The sequence below is a fragment of the Acomys minous genome (assembly GCF_964271855.1).
Source record: "Acomys minous genome assembly, chromosome: 12".
NCBI classification, from domain to species: domain Eukaryota; kingdom Metazoa; phylum Chordata; class Mammalia; order Rodentia; family Muridae; genus Acomys; species Acomys minous.
The window spans coordinates 80906021-80930835 of NC_140493.1; the positions used below are offsets into that span (position 1 = coordinate 80906021).

The following is a 24815-nucleotide window of genomic DNA, read 5'->3' on the forward strand; positions in this document are numbered from 1 at the left end:
GACGTTCCTTTGTTTTGGACTGAAGAACAGAGTCCACAGCCTCTCCACCTCCTGGCATGTGAGTGACAGGTGAAGGTGATTGAGTCCTCCCACTGAAGCATCTCTCTGCTGTGCTGCCCGAAGCTTCCAGCATTGCTACTGATTTATGGTTCCTCACAGTTGAGGGATCTCACTTTCAGATGGAGAAGCAAATCTTTCATTCAGAGACATTAGATACCAATTGGGTCCCAGATATCTGCCTAGACTTTGGAGAGAGCTGGCCCTGGGATTGCAAGTGAGGCGGCCCCAAGGATATGAGAGTGGGAGAGCTGGCCCTGTCCCTCACTAGCTGCAGCACTCTGAAGAATAGGCTCTGCCTTGACTGGGCAGCATGGTAGAGCTAACTCTGGTGGTATGGGTGGGCTGGCCACAAGGGCATAAGAGCTGGAGAACTGGCCCCACCCCTTGCTGGCTACCTGGATTGGGTGAGCTGGCCAGGGCAGTGCTTGAGAGCTAACCCTGGTGGTGTGGGTGTGGGATAGCTGGTGGGCTGACCAGCTTGGCTACCACTCAGGCCTAGATCCACAGCTTTGAGTTGGCCCACCCCAGTGTCTACCCCATCTATGAACTGCCGGAGCATGTGAAGGAGCCAGTCCTGCAGATCTGAAGCTGCAGGGTCTCTATGACACAGGGCAACAACAGGATACCTGAGAGGAGTCTTGATGGAGAGCCAACATTGATAGTGTAGCAGAAGCCAGATGCCTCTAGCCAAGACCAATAACTCATTGCAATGAACATTTGTAAGCCAAGAAATGTGGGCTAAGGGTATAATGTGGGACACTGTGACACATTACAGCTTCCTCTATCACCAGGGTCATCTCTCCCAAACTCATGCCCTCAGGGCTGACTTATTTGCAACCACCACCATCAGGGTCAGCTCTACTTTGCTGCCCAGGTGAGGTGCGGGGCCAGTTCTCAGTGCTACAGCTGGTGAGGGGCAGAGTCAGCTCTCCTGCTCCCATGATCCCCAGAATCCCAGTGAAAAGTAGGGGCCAGCCCACACATGCAATCCTAATGTCAGGAAACAGGTTGGTGGGCCTCTGGTGTTTGGCTAGCCAGCCAGCCTAGCCTCCTTGGTGATCGCCAGGCCAAATTACAGAACTGACTCAAAGAAACAAAAACAAAAAACAAGGTGCACCCGGTGTAGTGGCACACACCTTTAATCCTAGTACACTGGGAGGCAGACACAGGTGGAGCTCTGAGTTCAAGGCCAGCTTGGTCTACAAATTGAGTTCCAGGACAGCCAGGGCTCTACACAGAGAAACCCTATCTTTAACACCCCCCCCCCAAAAAAAACCCTCACAAGGTGGGTGGCACCTGAGGAATGACACCTGAGCCTGACTCGGCCTCCACACGTGCATGTACATCCACACTCACACAAAAGGAAGCATGGTAGAGAGTCCTGGGGGTCGGGGTGGGGTTCTCTTTGGATTAGTCTTGGAATACTGCATGAAGGAACCTGGAAGGTTCTGTGCTGGACACCCTCCTCAGTCTCAGTGATTTCAAATTTCAAATGGTGGCTCAGCTTGGAAACAGTTTGGTTCTGATTGAGTGTCAGCTTCTTGCTGAACCCCACAGGGACTGCACTCAGTGCTTCGCTGTGATTTGTGTGCCGAGCCGACTGCCTGCCTTCTCCCCCCCTCCTTCCCACCCCCCTCCTTGCCCCCAGCAAACTTTCTGTGGCCTTCACTCAGCTACAAGCATTCCTTCCCTATTAAACACAAACAAGGAGAGACATTTTCGCTTTGTAGCCACTGAAGCATTGAACAGCTCTCTTCAGGAGCAGGCCCTCCCGAGGGCTCGGCCGGCTGAAGCTGAAGGCAGGTGTCTCAGCTCCAGTGAAGTCTGCAGAGGACGAGCCTGAAGAGCTGGGTCCTTCTGGATGGCCCCATTTGTGCCAGTATCACCTTGTGCCCATCGCCGTCACCAGCCGACAACATAAGGGCAAGGTTTGCCTCGACTTCCCATCGGTGTTGTGAGGTGAGTTGAGGTGGTGAGTGAGAGGCTTACTGGTTTTGTGGAGGGGATGGGATGGGTATTTTTAGGAGTGATGGGAAAAAGGTTTGGACAGACAGGGTGGGATCAGATTGTGACAGCTTTGGCAGCCACATGGAGGAGTTCAGCAGGGTAGGAAAATGAGCAGGGGAGCGTGTAGTGAAAACAGCATCAGGTCAACAGAAGGCTTGCCCAGGCCTTGGGAGGGAGGGGAGGGGGAAGAGGAGGAGGGAGGGGAGGGGGAAGAGGAGGAAGGAAGGGAGGAGGGAAGGGAGGGGGAAGGGGAGGAGGGAAGAGGAGGAGGGAGGGGAGGGGGAAGAGGAGGGAGGGGGGAAGAGGAGGAGGGAGGGGAGGAGGGAAGAGGAGGAGGGAGGGGAGGAGGGAGGGGAGAGGAGCTCACTAGTCCCAACTACAAACGTGAGTGGCCAGGAGACTGGCAGTGTTATGGAGAGCGAGCCAGAGGGAAAGGAATTGGCACTCTCAGGGAATAGGGCTTTAATAGGCGGAGGTTATATCTCAGTGCCCAAGTGGCAGGGCCATAGGACTCAGGTATTTATGAAATGGATAAAGTCACAAGTAAAGGAATAAGATGCAGATGCAGGAGAGTGGATAAATTAATGGTGGCAGTGGCAGGGCACAGACACAGGGTGTGGGATCTGGCCAGGGAAGTGTTCTCGGTTAAGGATAGGAAGGAAGACCCTAACACTAAGTCAGGGGCTGAGGAGACAGCCAAGTTGGTAAATAGCTTGCCTTGCGAGTATAAGGTCCTGAGTTCACACTCCATGACCCATGATTTAAAAAAAAAAAAAAAGCAAACCTGGTTATGGTAATACACACTTGCGATCTCAGTGCTGGGGCAGGAGGGAGACATGGGCATAGCCCTGGAGCTTGCTGGCCAATGAAGTGGGCAGTGCCTGAGAAAGACACCTGAGGCTGCCCTCACCTCCACACACATATGCACACACATGTCTGCACCTAGCGCATATCTGTGATCCCATCATTTAGGAGGCAGGCAAGTTTGAGCCAACGTGGTCTCCCCCCACCCCCAGACAGGGTTTCTTTGTGTAGTCTTGGCTGTCCTGGACTCACTTTGTAGACCAGGCTGGCCTTGAACCCATAGCAGTCCCCCTGCCTCTGCCTCCTGAGTGCTGAGATTACAGGCGTGTGCTGCTATGCCTGGCTTAGCCAGGTCTTACACACACACACACACACACACACACACACACACACACACACACACACACACACCAAACTACAGCCATTAAAGCAGGATGATAAAGAAAGTTTTCTCTGAGCTACTATTGGCACCTGGTTAGCCCCAGAGGATCCAGATGTGGTCCCCTTGGAGTCACTGGGCCTCCTCTGTTCTCTTCAGATCTGGCTGTGGCCAAGCCTGACAGGAAGCTGAATTGGGTTGGCAGTTTTCCGGAATCTGTCTAGGAGAGAGGGCATCTGACACAATGTGGCCTTGAGAGTGGAGGGGGGCTGCCCTGCCTCAGGAAGAGCAGAGCTCCGTAAAGTGAGGGCGGGGCAGGGAAGTGGGCGCTCTCATTTTCTTCCCGCTGTGCTCTTGGGGTCTGTGCTCTTGGGGTCTGTTCCAGAGGTGAGTCAGGTCCCAGCCTCACTGATGGGTGAGCTGCGGATTGCCAGGCCGTTTTCAGTGAGCCAGTTGGTGGAGGTCACCTTGGCTGGCAGAGGAAGGACAGTTGCCCTCTTGTGGAAAAGACAGGAAACGGTTTTCATGTCACTCCTAGGGTAGTGCTCAGTGTGGCACGCTGGCATCTGATTGGATGAGCCTAGCTCCAGAGCGGTTTCTGTGGAGATGAGGTCCGGCAAGTGGCTATTGCTGAGGTGCCGTGAGTAGGTTGCTAGGGAAGGGTAAAGAAGACAGAGTAGAGTGTCACGTCCCCTAAACATGTCACCATCAACTACCATTGTTTCCTTCCACCAGGAGACTGCAGAGGGAGTTTTTGTTGCTGTTGTTGGATTGCTAGGCTGACAATCACATTGCATTTCAAGCTTAATTTTACCATTGATTGACGCTTTTCCTGGGCTCAAACTTAAGCACCAGTCACCTGACCTTCTTCCTGCTCAGTTCTTTTAATTAAAAGATGGTCCCAAGCAACAACAAGTAGGGGTCCATTTATTATTTATCAAGCATTTGCCTTCCAGCAGTTAGTGAAAGGTCACTGGCTTCAACGGATGCTTTGTTTTTGGTGAGCAGCTTAGATGAAAAAAAGATAGACCGTCAATCTTGGCTTCCTCCTGTTTGCTTACTGGCAGGACACTGTTTAATAGTCATTGTGGCATTTAGGATTGCAGGCCTCGGAATCATGCAGAAAAGTGCATGTGCGTCCCTTGCCAGAACACTTCTCCAAAAGTAAACATCAGGTTGTGATTATGGTTAATAATGAGATATTGATTGTCTGAAAATGTCACCGCCCGGGAGCAGTCGGCTGCAGCACCACTAGATGGCGCTGCGCTCTCATGCTGTTCAACTAGAAAGATCATTTTATTTCCTTGCCTCCGGGTACCGCGTCTTTCAAGGTTGGCAAGTGTCCTTGTGAAATAACGTTCGGGCTGAAATTTAGGAAGCTGAGGTCCTGGGGTGCTATTGGAATGGAGTAGAGATGGAAGGCAACCGGCCACGGGACACATGACAGAGGCCTGCGGCTGTATGTGTGTAGGGGAGCCAGCGCGCATCTCATTGCACTGTAATAGGACGGGAGAGGAGGGCACTAACTATCCTGGGCCCCTGGAGACTCTGCCCAGAGCACTGTTTTCTAACCTTCTTCACTCAGTGACACATCTGCAAAGTTCATGTAGAGGAAGGAGGAGGGAAGGGGGAAGGGAGGGGGAGGGAAGGGGGAGGGAAGGGGGAGGGAGGCAGGCAGTGAGGAGCAGTGGAAAAGCCCCGCCCGGAGGAGTGAGGGGAGCCAGTGACCCACAAACCTCAATTTCCTAGTCCATAAGGCAGCATTCCTAGCGTCCACCTCATCGAGTTGTGGATCAGATGGCGGCAGAAGCCGAGGTCTTGGCCGTAGTCTTGGCCTCTGTGCCTAGGACGGGTGCGGAGGAGTTGTATATTAGAGCAATGCACACAGGAGACAGCACAGAATCTTGAAGCTGCCACCAGCCCTTTGTTTAAGCATCTACTCTCTCGAAAGAGTTACCACTTCTTTTGTTTGTTTGTTTGTTTGTTTTTTAAGACTAAGGTCTCAGCCAGCTGGTGGTAGTGCACATCTTTAGTCCTGGCACTAAAGGAAGCAGCGGCAGGCAGATCTCTGAGTTTGAGGTCAACCTGGTCTACAGAGCTAGTTCCAGGACAGCCAGGGCTACACAGAGAAAACCTCTCTTCTGAAAACAAACAAACAAACAAAAAGACAAGGCTCTAAGTATGTAGCCCTGGTGCCTATATTTGGCATATATATATACTTTTCTTTTTTGAGACAGGATCTCTATGTTTAACCCTGGCTGTCCTGGAACTCTTTCTGTAGACCAGGCTGGCCTTGAATTCATAGAGATCTTCTGCCTCTGGAGTGCTGGGATTAAAGGCATGTGTCACCACTGCCCGGCATCAATACACATTTTTTAAAGTGAAAAAACAAAAAACAAAAAAACACAAGCAAAAACAAAAAATATCTTAGGAGGGTGTCTACTCTTGGAATTTACTCAATAGTGGCAGGCTTCATTAAAAAACAATATCAAATCTGTTTTGTGTGTGTGTGTGTGTGTGTATTTGTGGTTTTTTTTTTTTTTTTTGAGACAGGGTTTCTCTGTGTAGCCTTGACTATCCTGGACTTGCTTTGTAGACCAGGCTGGCCTCGAACTCACAGTGATCCTCCTGCCTCTGCCTCCTGAGTGCTGGGATTAAAGGTATGTGCCACCACCACCCGGCAACAAACTTGTTTTTATTTAGTTACTTCTGATAAGACAGGGAGAAGAAGAGGGACAGAGAGAGAGAGAGAGACAGAGAGAGAGAGAGAGAGACAGAGACAGACAGACACAGAGAGAGAGACAGACAGACAGAGAGAGAGAGAGAGAGAGAGAGAGAGACAGACAGAGAGAGACAGAGACAGAGAGAGAGAGACAGAGAGAGAGAACAGTAGACCAGGCCAATATCTCCTGCTTCCACTTTCCAAGGGCTCGGATTACCGGAATGTTCTCTCCTGCCTGGCCTGCACCAGTGTCAGTGGCTTTCGTCTGTGTCGTCTGTTGGTCTTCCCCATCCCTCCTCCTTCTTTTGCTTTGTACACTCAGGAGGGGTGACAGGAGAAGACTCTGACTTCTTTCCTCTGTTGTCCAATCAAAATAGCTGGGCTCAAATCCGGACACTCATGGCTTTGAGCATGTCACTTAGCCATTTTGAGCCACATCCAGCCCTAGCACAGAATTTGGAACCTAACAGATACCCGAATGTGTCAAGTGAGTGAACAAATGGATGGCTCTCCATCCCGACCACGAAGATGACAAGATTAATGCCAAGTTCATTTTGAAGTACCAAAGCGGCGCTAGTTGCTGGCTGCAGTCAAACTTTGCAAACGCCCAAGCTTTCCAAAGCTGCAGAGATAAAGATGGAAAGAAAAAGAGTCGGGCGTGGTGGCGCGCACCTTTAATCCCAGCACTCGGGAGACAGAGGCAGGCAGAGCTCTGTGAGTTCGAGGCCAGCCTGGTCTACAAAGAGAGTTCCAGGACACCCAAGGCTACACAGAGAACCCTGCCTTGAAAAACCAAAAACAAAAAACCCAAAAAAGATGCAAAGAAAAAGAATTACCCTAGACTGTGAGGGCGCAGGGCCCAATGCAGAACAGCACTCGTCCGAAGCTGATGGCTGGCTGGGAACATTCAGAAGAATTTGGCAGGAGAGGCTGGCTGCTCAGACCCTCTCACCATGCTTGGTTTAAACACTGAGACACTCCCATGCTGTCTCTCGAATGTTAACTGCCTCCTAAGGAGACCCCTGGGGCTTTGAAACAACCTTCTTGGGCTCTGCTGAGTTAGGCAAGTGGCCCTGTAGCCTCTTTATCCTGGCAGCCTAGACACCACACGTACACACAGAGTAGATGTCTTCAGTGCCAGGGCTGTAGCTGCCAGCCTAGCTGCTGTGTTTTGTGCAGGGCCTTGGTGGAGTGTCCACTGTCACCAGGGCCAGGAGTTTGAGGAGAGTCTTACCTAGGGTTGGTATGTCTCCTACCCCCAGGAAGGTGTCAGAGTCTGCCTGCCTCCCCCATGCCTCAGGAAGGCCCGTTGCTCTGAGGATGTCTCACGCTGACTCTTCCGTGGATGCTGAGCCTATGGGCAGCATCTCAGGATACTGGGGCATGCTCCTGCTCTGCAGACTATTTTTGTATCCTGAGGAAATGTCACTATCCATCTTTTCTTTCGCAGAGGCCCATGAGAGAATGTCTTGTCACATCTTAGTTCAAGGAAACCCGGTGCTGTTTCTGAACAAGGGGAAAGATTTCTTTTCATGGTTTTGGTAAATATGTTCTTAGTTTCCCAGTTAGCTTTGGCTGCTAAATTCAGTTAAGTGTACATTTGGGTATAACTCTGGTATAGTACCCTCCAGCATACAGAAAGAGCAAAGAATACATAAGATACAACCACTAGCCCTGGCTGCATGCTGCTTCCCCTTTGAAATGACTAAGCTTGTCCAATTCAAACAAAGTGTTTCAGTCGGGTGTGGTGTTGACACCTTTAATCCCAGCACTCAGAAGACAGAGGCAGGTGGATCTCTGTGAGTTCCAGGATAACCTGATCTACAAAGTGAGTCCAGGACAGCCAAGACTACACAGGGAAACCCTGTCTCAAAAAAAAAAAAAAACCAAAAAAACAAAAACAAACAAACAAAAACATAGTGTTTCTATGTAAATTCTTTTTTAAAATATTTATTTATTTATTTATTATGCAGTGCTTTGCCTGCATGCCAGAAGAGGGCACCAGACCTCATTATAGATGGTTGTGAGTCACAATGTGGTTGCCGGGAATTGAACTCAGGATCTTTGGAAGAACAGCCAGTGCTCTTACCCTCCGAGCCATCTCTCAAGCCCCCTCTGCACAAATTCTTGGTCTTATAACCTTGTACTTTCTTCCTGGACTTGATGTTTATCATTCCCATTATTATTTTTTTTTCCAGGACCTGAGCGGTGGCCCACTGAGCAGTGATTAAAAGCCCTTACTTGCTGTTCTTCTAAGGATTTCGTGTTCAGTCCTCTTCACCCACGTTGGCCTTCTCACAACTGCCTGTAACTCCAGCTCTGGGGGATCTGGTGCCCTCTTCTGGCCTCCTCTGGCACAGGCCCAGACATGGCACTCATCTACATAAACAGAGGTGAAAATAAACCTTAAGCCCGGTGTGGTGGTGCACCCCCTTTAAAACCAGTGCTTGGAAGGCTGAGGCAGGTGGATCTCTGTGAGTTTGAAACCAGCCTAGTCTACCTGGCAAGTTCCAAGATAGTTAGAGCTACATAGAGAGACCCAGTCATAAATAAATAAATTAAATAGGAGCTGGAGAGATGGCTCAGTGGTTAAAAACACTGGCTGCTCTTCCTAAGACCCCAGCATTCACACGGCAACTCTCAACCATCCATAACTATAGTCTCATGTAATTTTCCTGGGATCTTATATCCTCTTTTGGTACAACAGACAAAACACCCATGTACGTAAAATACAGAACAAATAAATCTTTTTTTTTCCCCGAGACAGAATTTCTCTGTGTAGCCTTGGCTGTCCTAGACTCACTTCGTAGACCAGGCTGGCCTGCAACTCACAGAGATCCACCTGCCTCTGCCTCCCAAGTGCTAGGATTAAAGGCGTGCGCCACCACCACCTGGCCCAAATAAATCTTAATAATAAATAAAATACATCTTATTTTAAAGTGATTGACCCTTGTCCCATATGTAGTCCTTCTTGGTGTTGGGATTGCTTTGTCTTGGATGCTGCAAGGACCATTACTGTGCCTGTTTCTTTGTGTGTTTATCAGAAGGGATTCCTCTTTAGTGGGATTGCTGGGCTGAGCAGCAATTAGTTCTCATGGCTGCAGAGGATGTGAGGGCCTGGGGTCCTCACCCATTTCCACTCACTTTCCATGCGACTTTCGCTTGTTAAATCTTTCGTGGCCTTTACTCTGATGTCCCCAATGTCTTCATTTTCATCATGTATTATGTATTTCTGTAAACAACCATTTCTCCACTTTCTCCTCTTTTTCTTGAACAAAGAAGCAGATAAACAAATAAAAATTCAACAAGGCTCCTTGGAAGGAAGAACACAAGGCCCCTGCCACCCCTGCTGTGAGCCTGGAAACTTTGAGGCCCTCAGAATTAAGACAGGCACTACACAGCACCAACCCTGGTGTGGTGCTGGGGCTCGAACCCCGGCCCTCTGGAATGCTAGGCCAGTGCTCTACCCACTGTACCACCTCTGCAGCTTGTCAGAGTGCTTTCTATAGACTAGCAGGTCTCTGCATACCATCTTAGTCAAGCTTACAGAAGCCCCATAATCAGAATCGTTATTTAACCCCTTGATCCAAGTGAGGCAGTCTCATGCCACAGTTTCTGTTTAAAGTAATTTGGGGGTGTATTCTGGTGATATAACTCAGGGGGTGAAGGTCCTCAACACCAAGTTGGACAAGGAGCTTGACTCGGGGACCCACACGGTAACAGGAGAGAACTGGTTCCTGCAAACTGTCCTCTGACCTCCAATGTACACCACGGCACACTAAATAAATGTTTTTTGTTTTTGTTTTGTTTTGGGATAAGGTTTCTCTGTGTAGCCGGGGCTGTCCTGGACTCGCTTTATAGACCAGGCTGGCCTCGAACTCACAGAGATCCTCTTGCCTCTGCCTCCCTGAGTGCTAGGTTAACAGGTGTGTGCCACTGTGCCCAGTCCATATAAATGTTTTTTTAAAACAATTTTAAGTGTGTGAGTCCCTGTGCGTGTATGTCTGTGTGAGTGCTTGTGTATCCATGTCTTTGTGTATGTGTCTGTGTATCTGTGCTTGTATATGTGTGCCCCCCCTCTCTCTCTCTCTGTGTCTGTCTGTGTGTGTGTGTGTGTGTGTGTGTGTGTGTGTGTGTGTGTTAGATGTCAACCTTGGCTGTCATTCTTCAGGAGCTGCTTGCCTTATTTTTGAAACTCGGCTTCTCACTTAGCCTGAGGCTCACTGACTAGGCTAGGCTGGTTTGCCAGTGAGTTCCAGGGATTCCCCCCACACCACCCCCAACCCCCCAATCTCCACCTTCCTAGAAGGGGATGATAAGCATGTGCCACCATGCATAGCTTGTTACCTGGCTATGTGGATGGTCAAACTCAGACCCTCATGCTGGTGTCACCTGCATTTTCCTGACCTCTCCTGTCCCTACCTTCTGTGATTTTAACTAAGGGCATTCCTGTTGGATGGCCCAGGCTGTAGTTTTCACAGTGCCAGGTGGTGGTGGGGTGGGACCCTTGGCATGGACTGCAGAGTTGATGACACTCTTTAGGGTCAGGCTGTGCAGTGGCCTTGGCCTCCTATACAGTAAGCCTTTAGAAGGTTTAGACATGACAGGCTTAGTAGGTAAACCCCACTAGACAGGAGGGGCCTTCCTGGCCTGGCTCGTGATTTTTCAAGTTTTAAAAGCCCCTTGACACGAGAGACCTCCTGCCTGTATAAACATTGCTTTAGGAAGGGAGAGCCTAGTGTGGGCCCACACTCTGACAGCAGCCATGCCAGGACACGGAGTGGGCCGCTGCCCGTCGCTTCCTCCCTTGGCCGCTGCAGACTTATTGAGCAATATATTATGAGTGTGCCTCACTCTGATGATGTGTTATGGATAAATCACCAAGGAGGCAGCCCACCGCAGTGATGTATTGGTGTGATAGATCATCGGACTGAAGGCGTCTCTCGACACGCGGGGCTGGCGCAAAGGGTGGTGTCATTCAGGGAAGAACAAACCCAGCGGCAGAGCTGGCTTAATTACAGGATAAAAGGTTCGTGACGGATAGGCTAAAGTCTACCTCGCCAGCATTTTGATTCCCGATGTAAAAATATAATTGGGCTTCCGGAGGGAACTTCTGCTTGTTTTCAAACAGCCGTCTGCTGTAATCGCAACAGCACAACTTGCCGTTTGGCTGCAGGGCTGCTTCCTGTTGGAGATAGGGAGTTGTGGGGCAGGGAGGGGGTGTGGGGTGGGGGTGGGGCAGGGGGGGTGTGGGGCAGGGAGGGGGGCTTGTCTCTGAGCCCTTGGCACATCTCAATTATTGTGCTTCCTATTTGTAGGCCGCAGAATGAGTTATGGGAGATAAAACCCAAGAGGCCCGCCTTCCAGGCCTTCAAGATAACGACCATTGGAATCGGATGACTCATCGGATCACAGCCACCCTACCCGGGGCTGTGAATCGTACACAGTCAACTCCATCTGGGGGGCATGTGTGGGGACGGGGCTTCCCTGCACACCTGAGGACATCTGTGTCTTAGGGTGCTGTCATGGGACAGTCCACAGGCACCTAACGTTATGCTCAAAGCTTTTCAGATACTGTTGAATCTAATTGAGTCGACGCCGCAGTTGCTACTGTTATTCTGGGGTTCCAGACAACGAAATCAGCCCAGAGCTGGCCTTAAGGCCTAAGTGAGACAGCTGCTCGGCGGCGCCGGAGCCTGAGTGTAGTGTGCTGCAGACGGTTCCCAGCTGCTTTCTCCTCATCTGAAACTCTACTTGCTCTGAGGTCCCTAAAGGAGCAGCGCTCTGACCCACACACAGACCTCAGCAAGCACCTGAACGACGTGTCTCAGGGCTGGGGACGTGGCACAGTCGGCAGAGTGTTTGTCTAGCGCGCCCAAGGCCCTGATGCCCTTCCCAGCGTGGCATGATCCACACCCGGGACTCCATACTCAGGAGGCCGCGGCGGCAGGAGGTTCTGGTTCATCCTTGGCTACATGGAGAGTTTCGAGGACAGCTCAGGGTACACGAGAATTTGTCCCAACAACAGAAATCTTAGAAAAAGTGATGCTTTTTAGAAACAGGGTCTCTCACTATGTAGACCAGGCTGGCCTTGAATCCACAGAGCTCCTTTCACCTCTGCCTCCAGAGTGCAGGGATTAAAGAAAGAGGGCAGCCTGGGACCTTCACTTTGTTTTAAGACACGCTGTCAAACTCTAGGTACTACTAAGTAGCTACAAAGGCCTCTAATTTTAGCTTAGTCTTTGTTACGGCTTGATAGCACAGTTAAGAACTGTGTTATTGCTGGGCGTGGTGGCGCATGCCTTTAATCCCAGCACTCAGGAAGCAGAGGCAGGTGGATTGCTGTGAGTTTGAGGCCAACCTGGTCTACAAAGCGAGTCCAGGACAGCCAGGGCTACACAGAGAAACCCTGTCTTGAAAAACCAAAAACAATGGCTGGGTGTGGTGGTGCAGACCTTTAATCCCAGCACTTGGGAGGCAGAGGCAGGTGGATCGCTGTGAGTTTGAGGCCAGCCTGATCTCCAATGTGAGTCTAGGACAGCCAAGGGTAACAGAGAGACCCCGTCTCAAAAAAACCAAAAACAAAAGCTGTGTTATTATTTATGAACTGTTTTAGAACTAAGTTTTTTTTATTATTTAAATATTATTTGATCTTATTAAATATTAAATACTATTATTTTAAAATATTTACTATATGATTTATTTATGCCTCTGTGCATATCCCTGTGGGTGCCCATGGACCAGAAAAGGGTGTTGTATCCCTGGAGCTGTAGTTATAGGCAAGTTCCCATCCTCCGGAAGGGCAGCAAGTGCTTTTGTCTGCTGACCCAACTCCCCAGCACCTCTTTACTTATTTTTGAGACAAAGTCTCATGTAGCTCAGGCTATCCTTGAATTCACTATGTAGCTGAGGTTGGCTCATGATAATCTTGTCTTTATGTCCCAAGTACTGAGATTATAGGCATGATCTGCTATGCATGACTTGTTTTTTAAATTTTATTTTTAGAAAGGGTCTCACATTATGGACTATTCTGAAATTCACTAGAAGCTACAGCCCATGCTGGCCTCAAATTCATATTGATCCTCCTGCCTCAGTCTCCTCAGTGCTGGGGTTACAGGCATGTACCGTCTCACCCTGCAAGGACACAGACTACACTGGACAGGTCAGGCTGGGGTTCTAACATTTTGTAATCTTGGGAAGGCCCCTTAACTTCCTCATGCTTCACTTGGCTCATCCAACTTGGGGTGCTCCAGCACTGCTCCTGCTTTGAGGGGCTGTAAGGCTCAAGAGAGCCTGGGTGTTAGGAACCTAGCATTTTGGGCTGGAGTCACCTCAGTCGATAGAATGCTTGCCCAGCATGCAGAAAACCCTGCGTCTGATTCCTGACCCTGTATGAGCATGATGGCACATAGCTGTAATCCTAGCAATTAGGAGGCGGCAGTAGGAAGATCAGGAGTTCATGGGACACGTGAACCCTGGTGTGTGTGTGTGTGTGTGTGTGTGTGTGTGTGTGTGTGTGTGTGTTTTAGAGTCACAGATCCCCAGAACCTTCATAAAGCTGGGTGTGTTAGCTGGTACTCCCGATGCTCTCATGATGAGATGGGAGAGAGAGAAAGGAGAATTCCTGCACGTTCCAGGACCAGCCAGCCCGGCATATACAAGAGCAAACAACAAGGGACTGTGTCTTCAATGTGGAGACAACCTCTACCAAGCTTGTCCTGTGACCTCTGCGTGCTTGCTGAAGCTTCTGTAAGCTCACACTCATATACACGAATGCACACACACACACACACACACACACACACACACGTGCGCACACAGAGTTTTTGTTGGTTTGCTTATTTTTGGAGAAGAGGGACTGTAGGGATGGCTCAGTGGACCCAGGTTTGGTTCCCAGCACCCACATGGTGGCTCACAACCATCGGGAACTCCAGTTCCAGGGGATCTGACGCCCTCCTCTCGCCTTGGCGGGCATCAGGCACGAAGGCGGTTCACAGGCATACTTGCAGGCAAAATACTTACATAAGAACTTAACATTTAGCCTGGTGGTGACGGCACACGCCTTTGATCCCAGCATTTAGGAGGCAGAGACAGGTGGATCTCTGTGAGTTTGAGGCCAGCCTGCTCTACAGAGCAAGTTTCAGGACAGCTAGAGCTGTTACACAGAGACACCCTGCCTCAAAACAAGCAAAACAAAACAAACAAACAAAAAGAACTTAACGTTCTGCCAACACATGTCATTGTGGCTGTAGCCTCTTGGGACAGCATGACTTCATCCAGGTGAAAATGGCATTTGTATTTGGCTTGTTTTTAAAGTTAGGATTAGGCAAAGTGACATTTCCTGTTTGTAGTTGGTCAGAAAGATGGCTTGGTAGGCAAAGGCACTTGCTGCGATGTCTGGCAACCTAGATTTGATCCCAGAGACCTACATGGTGGAAGGACAGAACGGACTTCCACAAGTTGTCATCTGACCTCCACATGTATGCTGTGACATGTGAGTTCCCACATGCATATGTACGTGTACACACACACATACACACACACACACACACACACACACACACACACACACCACCTCCACTAAACAAAATGTAATAAAATGGAAAAATAAAAGCCAACTCCGGGGGACTGACTGGTGCTGCATCCTATGGGCATTTGCAGTGAGGTTTCTGATAAAGAAGCTGCTTGCTTATTCTGGCCTCTAAAATCAAGGCCATCTCCTTGTGAAGGATAGAAATCTCGGTAGGATAAGATGGATAATCCTGCATCGTAAAATTTATTAAAGATGTCCAGATTACAGATTGCGATGTCTGTCAATCAATCACCCCCTTCTCCCCATCTTTCTGTCATTTGCTAAAATACTCCTGCATACCACCAACCCAGACCTCACAAATGCTAGGAGCCCTCTCCTATTCACTTTGGAAGGACGGGCTCCCTTGAAGAGGCCCCTGTCCCTGGATTTGCCCTTGTCTTGCAAAGGCTTTATTATAATTGTTTAACGTTCTCCCCAGTCATGTGGTTTTGAGGGCGAGAGAAGGTGGGCACATGACTATCTCTGACCAGTGAAGTGTGGGGTAGGCTGCCTTTTCCTGTTGCTGGGTAACTTTCATGATCTGACATAGGAGGAGGCGGGCTAGGAATAACATCTAAGGCTCAGCTGCCCGGCAGACGGATGGACCACTGCAACGGTGCCTCGAGTCAAGGGACCGAGTCAGCATCCTTTGGGTTTTTGACTTGAGTTTGGGAGATGTCTGATGTTGAGTTCCCTGGAAAGAGGCCCTGAGCTGGAGAGCTACAGGCAGTACATGAGGCAGAAGTGTTGTCAGGAGATACACATGGAAGACGGGTCAGGAAGGCAGGACCCTGTGGAGGAGATGTCGCCTACAGTGTGCTTGCAGTCTTCAACTGACCCCACAGGGAGCTTTGGAGCTGGGATGGCCCTTCAGAGTTGTCTAAGTAATATCTACTGAGGAATGAAAGACGGGCAGTGGTGGCGCACACCTGTAATCCTAGCACTCGGGAGCGGGAGGCAGGCACATCACTGTGAGTTCGAGGCCAGCCTGGTCTACAGAGTGAGTCCAGGACAGCCAAGGCTATCCAGAGAAACCCTGTCTTGAAAAACAAAACTGGGGCTGGGTGTGGTGGCACACGCCTTTAATCCCAGTACTCGGGAGGCAGAGGCAGGCGGATTGCTGTGAGTGTGAGGTCAGCCTGGCCTACAGAGTGAGTCCAAGATAGTCAAGGCTACACAGAGAAACCCTGTCTTAAAAAAAGAAAAGAAAAACAAAAACAAAAGGAAAACAAAACAAAACAAACAAGCAACAACAACAAAATCAATCCACTGAGGGATGAATATTTGAGCCATCAGAAACTCATATTTGCAGCAGTGGAGGGCTGAGGATGGGCACCTTGAACAGAAGTGGATGAGCTGTAGCCATGGCGGCCCACCCTTCCAGCTGCCCAGACTCTCTTATTCTCACAGTGAGTGTGTACCCTCTTTGGCAGTACCTCTAGGGTGATAATTAGTTTTGTTTCCTGGATTAGTGGGAGAAACCACAGACCCTGATGACATATTTGACCCCATGGCTCCACTGTTGCTCATTGTAAGTCTTTTCCTACTGCCAGGGTCATCTTGTCCCAGCCAGCATCTCTGTTGGCCTGAGTGGTTTGTCAGGAAGAATGGTCCACACTCTCATTTCTGACAGTATGGATATTTGGTGCTAGTTCCTCTCAGGTCTTGGATGTTGTTCATTGGAACTGGGACCGGGAATGCAAGAAACGGGCCAGTCGAGCCATCTGAGAGCCAGGAATGTCGGCTGTCTTCAGTGAAATGCCTGTAGCCTTGGCTCACACTCACATGATGATGGCCTATCAACGTGCTTAGCTTGGCCTCTTTCCTCCTCCACCAACTGCCCAGAAGGCTCCCTTGGGTTACACAAGTGGGAACCCAAGGAGGAAAGCCAGGGGCAGCACCACCGTGTGATGTGGGAGTCAGGGCCACTACTCTTGCAGCCTCTTTGTGCTGACCCTGACGGTCCCATGCTCATCTGACAGCTGGTTTTGGCTAGGCTTGGCTGCCCCATGGATCAGTGGATCAGACAGCCTCTTAGTCCGTGATGGGACACTCCAGCTGGCCATTTGTCATTACTCACTCAGAAGCTTCATTTCTACCAGTGCTCAGTTGTATTCTGGTAGTGGCTTTTTCCGATCTGTGGTTCTTCCTGCAGATGGCATCCCTTGGTTGAGAGCCCCAGGCATCTACAATGGCCCTCTATTGGGCTTGTTGAAAGCGCCACACGAGGGGACCCCTTTCACAGACGGCTCTAGTCCCATGTAACCTCCGGAGTCACGCTAACCGGGAGGCGCGGCTGGCTGTGCTACAGCCCCAACCTGCCGTGGGGTACTTTCCTATTCTGAGCCCTGGCAAAGCTGGCAGTCTCTTTGAAGTGGATTACAGTGGGATGCCAAAATACAGTCTACGGTAGCAACAGAACTTGCTGCGGTCTACCAAGACCACACTTTTATCTATTCTAAAATACGTTTTTTGAAAAACTTTGAATTAGAAAATATGGCTCAGCGGTTAAGAACACTGGCTACTCTTGCAGACGTCCCACATGGCAGCTCACAGTTGCCTGTAGCTTCAGCTTTTAGGGGATACAGCCCCTTCACCCAGACATACACACAGGCAAAATCATGAATGCACAAGAAATAAAAATAAGTCATTTAAAAATTGAATTAAAATATAATTCCAAAAAATATATATATAATTCCATCCACAGGGGGAGAGTGAGAGGCTTGTTGGTCTTTTGGCATGGAAGCAGCCAGAGATGAGACCAAGTCAAGTGTGAGGGGACTACGGGTAAGACCTTCCACTGTTGCCAGTCTTCCCGCAACAGCCACATTCAGTTTAAGAAGCCAGTGCAGTGGTGCACGCCTTTAATCCCAGCACTCGGGGAGGCAGAGGCAGGCGGATCTCTGTGAGTTCGAGGCCAGCCTGGCCTACAAAGCGGGTCCAAGACAGCCAAGCCTACACAGATAGACCCTGTCTCAAACAAACAAATAGACAAACAAACAAGAGGCTGGGCTCTAGGTTGACAAAGGGAGCCTACCTTCGGACTGGACAATATGACTTTGATCCCTTCAAGCCACACTGTGGAGAGAGAACCGACTCCTGTGACTTCTCCTCTGACATCCACGTGCACACAAAGAAGTAAATAATGTAAATTTTCCAAAGGAAACTCCACCACAAGGTTTTAAACCCAGGATCCTCAGTCCCCATCACGGGCCAAGAAGCACGATGCTAAGCCAGATGTAGTGGTCCACACCTGTGTTAGCACTTTGGAAGCAGATAAGCAGGCAGATCATGAGTTCAAGGCCAGACATACAGGGGCTTCACTCCTGAGCAGCGGTGCCCAGCATTAGCTGCAGAGTCCACAGCATGCTCTCGGAACTGAGAAGCCGCTGCTGCTATTGGCGACCTGGGCTGGGTTAACAAGTGGTTTCCTCTGCTCTGAAGGACTTCAGAGTAGGAGCAGGAGCTACAGCCACTCAGGCTATCCAGGACCGCAGAAGCAGCAGCTCCAGCTGGGTGTGGCTGGACCAAGTCTGGCATAGGTCAAGGCTGCAAGGGTGAAGAAGAATGCCACATTGTCCCTGCTGTAGTGACCTGCAGGCCCAAGTGACGCTAAAGGGGGGCGTTTCGTGTTTTGCTTTGTTTCGTTTTGTGTTTGTTACTGCTGCTAAAATGTCAAACATTTTTCCCCAAGCTACCACTTACTTACACTAAGATGGCCTGAACCGGGCGGTCATTTCCTTATGGGTTTTGTGTTATGGGAACTAAGCTAAAAGGAAGATGCCTGAGCTATAAAAAACAGTTTTGTTTTGGTTTTTTATGGTGTCAGAGACACGCTGACAGTGGGGACGAGGGAACAGCTTGGAGTGGCAGGTGTCATTGCAAAGATGCCTCGGTTACAGAGCGAGGACCACACACACACACATCATCTTGGGAGAGCAGGAGGTGTTTGGAAGGCCAGGGAAACAACGCACGGCCAGTAGGAGTCAGAATCCATATGAGGAGTTGAGTAGACAGCAGGCTGAGAAGAACGATCTGGGGTACGGGGCTCCCCCAGGGACAGTGCTGACCTGAGTGCAGTCCTGACCACAGCTCCCTGCACTGGGGCAGCATTCACAAAAGCTGGTTTTTGTTTGTTTTATTTTGTTTGAGACAGGGTCTCAGTATGCTTCCCTGTCTAGCCTTGAGTGAATCCATGGAAACCAGGCTGTCCTCGAACTCACGGAGATCCTCCTGTCTCTGCCTCCCTGAATGCTAGGGCTTAAAGGTGTGTGCCACCATGCCTGGCTACCCATACAATCTTAATCTGTCCATTCAGAGTTAATGCTTACAATTCAGGCACTCTTAACCATCCTAATGCAATATCTATCTATCTATCTATCTATCTATCTATCTATCTATCTATCCATCACAGAGTCTTGCTATGTAGCCTAGGCTAGCTTCAAACTCACAATATCCTTGTCCTAGAGTCCCAAGTGCTGGGATGGCATGTGGTGCCATCACACTCAGTCCCAAGCTTTTTGATTTCAAGTTTTAAAACTTTCTAATTTTTACTTTTGATCTAACTTTTGATCATAATAAAATTCAGTTAGAAGGTAAATGTATGAGAGCTTCTAGTAAAAAAAAAATTTGAAATATGAAGGTGTGATCTTATCTGCTACCTATTGTATGTGTTATGGCCTATTGTATGTATCATAGCCAATGGTGGTCTCCTGTGATGCCAGCACTGAGTCACTGCAAATCTAAGACCACCTTGGATTACGTAGCTAGTACTGGGCTGGTCAGTATTAGCTGAGACAGTACTGACACTGGTCTCAAAAACAAAGCAAGTGGCATATGCTAAGTCATGAAGCATCATGTCAGCTATAGTAGACAGTTGGGCCAGGGAGTACAGGCAAACATCTAGAAGAACATCCTGGGTGTATAGATGTTACGTATATGACAGAATAGCATCCCACATTACTGAGGTAAGGATGGATTATTAGGTAAGTCGCGCTGGGAATCTCAGCTGGGAATCTCGAACTCAGTGCCGCACACCTGTAATCCCAGCACTTGGGGAGGCAGAGGCAGGCAGATCTCTGTGAGTTTGAGGCTCAGTCTGGTCCACAAAGTGAGTCCAGGATGGGCCAGGGCTACACAGAAAAACCTTGTCTCAAAAAAACCAATCAACCAAACCAAAAACCCCAAATGGAATAAGGGTATAAAAATAAAATCATAACTGCTGGGCGGTGGTGGCGCACGCCTTTAATCCCAGCACTCGGGAGGCAGAGGCAGGCGGATCGCTGTGAGTTCGAGGCCAGCCTGGTCTACAAGGCGAGCCCAGGACAGCCAAGGCAACACAGAGAAACCCTGTCTCAAAACAAAACAAAAAATAAAATCATAACTATAAAAAAGGCACTAACTGTGCTTTGTTGGTATTTTCCACCCTACAGAGTTTGTAGCTGTTGTTCACTTGTTATTTGTACAACCTGTTCTCTAGAACAGTCATTCTGGGTTTTATGTCAGGCTCGGAGAGGCTTCTAGTACTTTTGTAGTGAACACTCAGAGTTAGAGAGAAGGCTCAGTAGTGAAGAGCACTGGCTGCTCCTCCAGACCAAGAGCTTTCGATTCCCTGTACCCACATGATGGTTCATAATTGTCTGTAACTCCATTTTTAGGGGTTCTGATGCCCTCACCAGACAACAAGTGGTGCACAGACATACCTACAGGCAAACTCCCAAAACACATAAAATTGAAAAAATTTAAAAGGTGAGTGCTATACTGTGAGAGGGTGGTGGGAGGTGGGGGGTTGGGAGGCTATGGGGGGGTTGGGGTGGGGATTGGGGAGAGGGAAAGCCACTGAGAGCTCCGCCAGCCATACCTGCCTGCACTGGGAGTCACTGTGATGTAGAAATATGTGCTGAGAACATAGGAGAGAAAGAGAAGCCGAAGAGAGGCCAAACTGAGACTCCAGGGTGGATAGAAACAGCTTGACGTGAGTAGCCTGCCTTGTCACCTGAGGCCATGTTGAGGTCCTGGCCCAGGCTGCTATTGAGGGCCATGTCTGGATCCCTGGCCATGCAGCAGCAGGGGTCTGTGTCAGTGCCTGTGGCTCAAGTTACCCCTAAAGACCACTGTGGATGTCCCTGGTCTGGGCTGCCTCCTGGGACGGGGATGATGTGTAAGGGATGTGCAGAGCTGGCCCCCCCCCCCATCACTGGCTGTTGCCTTCTAGATAGTTGGCCCCGCCCCCTCAATGGCTGCAGCATTTCGCAGAGCTGGTCCCTGCACCTCCCCTGGGAAGGACAAGAGCTGGCCCTGGTGGCATGAGCGTGGAGAGCTAGCCTCACCACTCATCTGCTGTGAGGTGGTGTGGGCAGGGGACTGATGTCCCCCCACCTTGTCCCTCACCACCTGTAGCAGGGGTCAGCTCTTCCAGTCTGGTCTACAGGAGTGAGTGCAAGGACAGCCAGGGCTACACAGTGAAACCCCATCTCGAACTGACCCCTCAAAAAAAAACCCTCAAAAAACAAAACAAAACAACAACAGAAAAACTTAAAAGATTTCTTTTTCTTTATGTGTAGGAGTGTTTTGCCTGCGTGTGTATATGCGTACCACATGTGTGCCTGGCATTGGGGGAGGCCGGGAGAAGGCATTAGGCCCCCGGAACTGGAGTGACAGGTGGCGTGAACTGTAGGTGCTGGGAACAGAACCTGGGTTCTCTGCAAGAGCATCAAGTTCTCCTAACCCCTGAGCCATCTCTCCAATCTCCTCCTCCTCCTTGCATCTTAAAAATATGGGGCTGGAGAGATGGCTCAGTGGTTAGAAGCACCATCTGCTCTTCCAGAGGTCCTGAGTTCAATTCCCAGCAGCCACATGGTGACTCATAACCATCTATCATAAGATCTGGTTCCTTCTTCTGGTGTGCAGGAGTACACGCAGGCAGAATACTGTATATGTATTTTTAAAAAAGATTTATTTATTTATTTATTATTGTGTATATAATGCTCTGCCTGCATGTACACTTGCAGGCCAGAAGAGGGCATCAGATCATATCACAGATGGTTGTGAGCCACCATGTGGTTGCTGGGAATTGAACTCATGACCTCTTGAAGAGCAGACAGTGCTCTTAACCGCTGAGCCATCTCTCCAGCCCAAATAAATCTTTTTTAAAAAAATCCTAAATATATTGACATCACTTCTCCCTTCTTCTTCTCCCTCCTACTCTTCCCGTGTGTGACCACCCTCCCCAAGGTCATGGCCTCCCCTTCTTTAACCACTGCTGTTACACACACACACACACACACACACACACACACACACACACACACACACACACGCAAGTGAGTAAACGCGAAACTATAACCCGCCGAGACAATGACATGAGTCTTGTCCATAGGCATGTGGCATTAGGTAATCAATCGGGGGCTCCCCCTTGTGAGGAAGACTAATTCTCCCTCTCTCAGCTGTTGTTCATCGCTCGCAGCTCTTCATCTGGGGGCGTGGCCCCGAGAGAGTTCCCCTATCTACCTAAGGACGCCAACTGTGGTTGGAATCGCTTAGGCAGCCATATTGTTGAGATTTCATGGATGTGACTTTTCTGGAATAGCTGGAAGGCACGATCTCACAGCAGAAGACTTCCTGGTTCTCCGGCTCTTACCGTTCTTTTCGAGCCCTCTTCTGAGACGTCCCTTGAGCTTTGGTTGCAGGATCTGCGCTGGTATAAACGTCAGTCAGTGCTGCCCATTTTTTTTTTTTTTTGGCATAGGTGTGGGGCGTTCCAGAGAAAAACGACTCTCCCTTCCCCAGTAATGTGTTCTCAGTGTTGGGGGACAGCCTGTGAGGCCCTCCTAGATCCGTGCTAGAACCGACTGGCTTGATCTTGTGTGGCTGTGAGTTCTTGCGTACAGGACAGCAGCCTCGCCACGTCCGGATGGCATCTGTCAGCACCTCTCCCTTCCTTCAGCTCTTGCCCCCTTTCCATCCCTTTTTCTTCCACACTTGCTGAGCCTCGACAGAGGTGGAATGACAGAGATATCCCATTTCGGGATGACTTTAAGCTCCTCTTTTAAATTTCTTTTTTATTTTTTTACTTTTTAAAAAATTTTTTTTTTTTAAAAACTTTACTTTATGTGCATTGGTGTTTTACTTGCGTATACGTCTGTGTGAGGGTGTTGGCTCTCCTGGAGCAGGAGTTACAGACAGTTGTGAGCTGCCTTGTGGGGTGCTGGGAACTGAAGCCAGGTCCTCAGGAAGAGCAGCCAGTGCCCCTAACCACTGAGCCATCCTCTGCAGCCCCTGCAGCTTTTTTCTAAGTAGGGCGTGAGAACATCTATAACTCATTGTAGAATGAGGGCTTTGGGACTCTACAGTGTGGGCGCAGTTACTTCAGAGGCTGTTGGCAAGGGCTTTCGCCTTTGCCTCCCAAGCTCTGTGAGCAGGACCAGACACAGCCAAGATGCTCCTCAACACTTCCTCACCACCTTCCAGATCAGCCCCGCCTCCCAGGGTGCTCCCCTGGGCCAACTTTCACTCAGGCCCATCTCCTCTCACCACAGGCCTCTCCACAAACCCACTCAGATATGCACTAATGCCATTATCTTCCCGAAATTAAAATCAAGCCTCAACCTCTAATGTATCACAGAGAGGGAATTGGGGCTATATATTCCTGCGTTGAGCCGTATTCTATTTCAGTCATAGCATTTAATTATGATTGGTATGTTAGTGCCCACCGGAGCATAACAAATTGTCATTATGTTATTCTGCTGAGTCTAATTTAATTGGCAAGTTGTCACAAAAGCAATTATCCATCATTTATTTTGTTGCCACAACCACATCTCGAAGAGCACCTGCTGTCTGCAAGGAGAAATGCGCCACAGTCTCTCAGCCCTGGATCCAGGCCACTTATCTGACACAAAGACACTGCTTCCCCTCTGATTTAAAAATATGTTCTTCCTTTCCTGCTGCGGGTCTCATGAATCCTCCGGGGGTGTGGGGGGTGGTGCGGGGAGCGGGATGGGGGGGGGGGCGAGGAGGGAGTCTCAAAGTGCCAAAGGAAATTCATGGGCTGTGAAGTCGCCTGAGGCCTCACAGGGAGGCAGGACGCCTGTGAGGGGGCTCTTTTGGGCTGTGGGTGGGAGGCAGGGGAAGGAAGCCCTTTTGAGGCTCACGGAGGGCCCCGGGCTCTGGCTGGCTCATGCTCCGTTGTGTTTTGGCAGCCACTTCAGGGGTAGTTTATAATATCGCTTGCTCTGCCTTCCTTTGGCCCGCCCAGTGCTCACTCCCTGGGGGGAACGGGGTTGTTTGGGCATTTCCCAGAGGGCCCCAGAACCAAAGGCCCCAAGTCCACAGGGGAAGGCTGAGGTTAGGGCCAGGGACTGGTAAAGCTCTCTGAATTTCAGAAACCTCCCATTCTGACCAGAGACTCGACAGCAGAGCCTGGTGACTAACAGACATGCCCAAGTCCCCGGACTATTGAGGGACACCCTTTCGTCCACAGTGCGCAGTTTCATCAGGCCAGTGTTTTAAGATCGGCATCAGGCTGAGGCGGGTACAAGGACCAGGGGAAGGCCATTCATGACACTCTAGACCCTGTTACCCCCACTCCCACACACCCACCTGTCCGTTCTTGAACAGTGTCCCCCCAACACCGACGCAGGGAGGCTCCTGAGAGACGAAGAGGGGAAGCCAAGTTGTCACACTGATGCTTTGCTTACCCTGAAACTGGGAAGACAAGTCCTCAGGGAGGCCGAAGCCTGAGCTTGGTTTCCTCTCAGTAGATTAGAAGCAGGTGGGGAAAAAAAAAATCCGCCATCTTATTCTCACTTCTGGAATGCTCTTATTAGCCCAGTCAACAAGGGACTCGTTAAAAACAAAAGCCCCAAACAAACAAGAAACCCAAACTCCAACTAAAAAAGAAAGAAACAAACAAAAAGAAAACTACCACTGCAGAGGGGGTGGGGGGGGAGTCAGTTCTTTAAATAAACCAGTTTCTCCCTCTGGGTCAGTCACTGCAATTCCCAGTCTAATTATTTAGGAACACTGGAAAATTACCAGCTTCCTCAACACAGGCAGGCCATCTCTTGCAACTTTTTTTTTTTTTTTGAGACAGGTTTCTCTCTGTAGCCTTGGCTGTCCTGCACTTGCTTTGTAGACCAGGCTGGCCTCAAACCCACAGCGATCCGCCTGCCTCTGCCTCCCGAGTGCTGGGATGAAAGGCGTGTGCCACCACGCCCTGGCCCATCTTGTGGCTCTTAAAGGAGTTCAGGGTTCATGGAATGGCTGTGAATGAG

General features: G+C 49.7%; 2 long non-coding RNA genes across 2 annotated transcripts; one reads left to right on the plus strand and one right to left on the minus strand.

The window, feature by feature from the left end:
• The first annotated feature begins 1740 nt into the window (after positions 1–1740).
• On the plus strand, positions 1741–8859 carry LOC311579969. Its single transcript, XR_014773311.1, has 3 exons — positions 1741–2019; positions 7423–7513; positions 8171–8859. It is a non-coding gene; the product is annotated as an uncharacterized lncRNA (long non-coding RNA).
• On the minus strand, positions 2445–24540 carry LOC311579968. Its single transcript, XR_014773310.1, has 3 exons — positions 24240–24540; positions 4987–5093; positions 2445–4746 (listed from the first exon to the last, which is right to left on the minus strand). It is a non-coding gene; the product is annotated as an uncharacterized lncRNA (long non-coding RNA).
• Positions 24541–24815: the final 275 nt, after the last annotated feature.